We start from the raw sequence: 2,813 nt of genomic DNA on the forward strand, positions 1-2,813 counted from the left end.
AAAGGGGGGACTACTACTGGGGGCACTACTGGAGGCCTGCATAAGGGTGTTCTCTCCTGTGGCACACGGGTGCACTGCATATGGGCACTACGACAGGGGGCTGCCCTAATCTTTATTTTTACCTTACATTAATCCCATATGGACCCGCCTCCTGCCTGGAACACTTGAGGGGGGGCGGCGCCGTAGCACGCATATTCTTCGGACACCCTGGCTACACGCTACTCCTCTGCCAGGGCCGCCTGCATGCATTTGCCCCCCAGGCTAAAAGTTGCCAGCCAGCCCCTGGGGGGTCATAATGAGGGGTGGTTAGAAGAAGACAGGCATGTCTGACCCTTTAAACATCATTTCATGGGCGTGCATAAATTAGGCACTGCTATCTTTTTAGCAGCATGAGCGCTCACTGCGTGTCAGGAGAGCTGCCGAGTCTGTGGCTGGTCAGACCTGCCGCAGATGAAGCATGGCTTCCTTACTGTGCGTCGATGGTACCAATGTTTACGCTGTTGCACGTTGTTGTACGGATACGAGAAGGCAGCAGTGAGCGACCCTATGCTTGGATTGTCATATTTTAGCTATTGCGATCTGTGAGAGTACGCAGTTGCGTTTGCATTACCGTCTGTCTCTAAATCAGGCCCTCAATCTGCTATGCCTCTTTGTGACAGTACACTGTGGGCCTAATTCAGACCCACTCGCGAGCGCTGAGCGCTCGCTAGCGGATCGATGTTGGCCCAGTGCGCATGCGCACGAGGGAGCCGGCTCCGTCGTGCGCATGCGCGAGACCCGGATAGCGACGGCCAAGCCGTCACTATGGGTCTCGCTACAAAGGGGGCGTACTGTCGATGGTTAGTGACAGCACGCCCCCTTTGGTGGGCGTGCCGGGGGCGTGGTTGCCAAGACGGAGGCGTTCCCATGGGACACAAGTGATGTCAGTGGGAGTGCTCTTGGCTCTGATAGAGCCGAAAGCACTCCAGGGCTTGCGGCCACGAGACCCTACCACAAGGGTCTCGTCGCAAGCCTGATGGTAGCGATAGTCTTGACCATTGCGACCATCAACCTGGCCGCTCGCTATAGCTGTGGGTGGTCACCCACAGCTATGCGAGCGGCCAGGAGGCCGCTCTAAAAAAGAGAAGGACGGCCCTGATTCAGAGCGAGCGCTCTGTCAGAGCGTCCGACTCTGAATCAGGGCCTCTGTTATTACTATCTGCTGTCAGTCACCCTACACTCTGCTAATATTGCCAAGGTGTAATATTGCTCCATTATCTGCTTTGCTCCCAACTTCAAATCAGGCCCTACAGTATGTCACTTCTTTTTCATAATTCTGTTTTTAATCACGGTACTGTATTATTATTTGAGGGAAACAAACCAAATTTTATTTTAATGTTTAAATGTACAAAACTGACCATAAATGATTGTGCAGGAAGCCAGAAAAGTCCCATTGCTGATCACCAATCTAAAATGAATTTAAAGGTTTAAAGATACCCATTCATTATTCCAATCTGTAATATGTAAGACGTGACAGTTGTAAAGAGATCAATATTATTTTCATATGAATCTATAATATTTGTGAGGTGATTTTGAACAAAGGTCTCATATTTGTGAATATATGCAAAATATGTTATTCCCACTATATATAGTTACATATGCAGTTACAGTACATGAGTACATTTGTTCGTTGCTCTATCTGCTATCAATCTGCATCTAGTGCTGCCCTCTATTGGCGAATTATAACATATTGTCACTTGTCGTTTAGCTCTCTAGACCCATTTATACTGTAACTATAGAAATCCCAATGGAAAATCATAAACACATGGTTTGTGGAAAATTGCAGGGACAGGAGATGACAGTGAAAAAATAAATAGGTTTACACTGATTCATGCGTCACTGCACAAATTAAAGAAAATAAATGTTTTGTAGCTGCACTTTTGTTGCACGTGCACTTCTGTTACCTGTGCATACTCTAATTGCCTACTATTACATGTAGAAGATGTATCTAATAGGGATAAAATGGCAGTTGATTATATGTTGTTCCCACTTTGAAAGAGACAGCAGCGATTACATCATAGGAACCACTTACCTCCTGTGCTTAGACTAACAACAAAGTTATTGAAAATCATACACATACAGCCATGGCTAAAAGTTTTGAGAATGACACAAGTATTGGTTTTCACAAAGTTTGCTACTTCAGTATACCATAGTAACATCTGACAAAAAGGTCTAAAAAGACCTTTTTGTCAGATGTTACTATGGTATACTGAAGTAAAATTACAAGCATTTCATACGTATCAAAGGCTTTTATTGACAATTACATTAAGTTTATGCAAAGAGTCCCTTCTTTTTCAAGACCTCTGCAATTCCCCCTGGCATGCTGTCAATCAACTTCTGGGCCACATACTGACTGATGGCCGCCCATTCTTGCCTAATCAATGCTTGGAGTTGTCAGAATTTGTGGGTTTTTGTTTGTCCACCCGCTTCTGGAGGATTAACCACAAGTTCTCAATGGGATTAAGGTCTGGGGAGTTTCGTGGTCATGGACGCAAAATGTTGATATTTTGTTCCCCAAGCCACTTAGTTATCACTTTTCCCTTATGGCAAGGTGCTCCATCGTGCTGGAAAAGGCATTGTTCATCACCAAACTGCTCTTGGATGGCTGGGAGAAGTTGCTCTTGGAGGATGTATAGGTACCATTCTTTATTCATGGCTGTGTTCTTAGGCAAAATTGTGAGTGAGCTCTAAAAACACTGAAGTAGCAAACCTTGTGAAAACCAATACTTGTGTCATTCTCAAAACTTTTGGCCATGGCTGTGCAATGTAATATA

Source organism: Taudactylus pleione, unplaced genomic scaffold (genome assembly GCF_031769625.1).
Source record: "Taudactylus pleione unplaced genomic scaffold, aTauple2 ptg000556l, whole genome shotgun sequence".
Taxonomy (NCBI): Eukaryota; Metazoa; Chordata; class Amphibia; order Anura; family Myobatrachidae; genus Taudactylus; species Taudactylus pleione.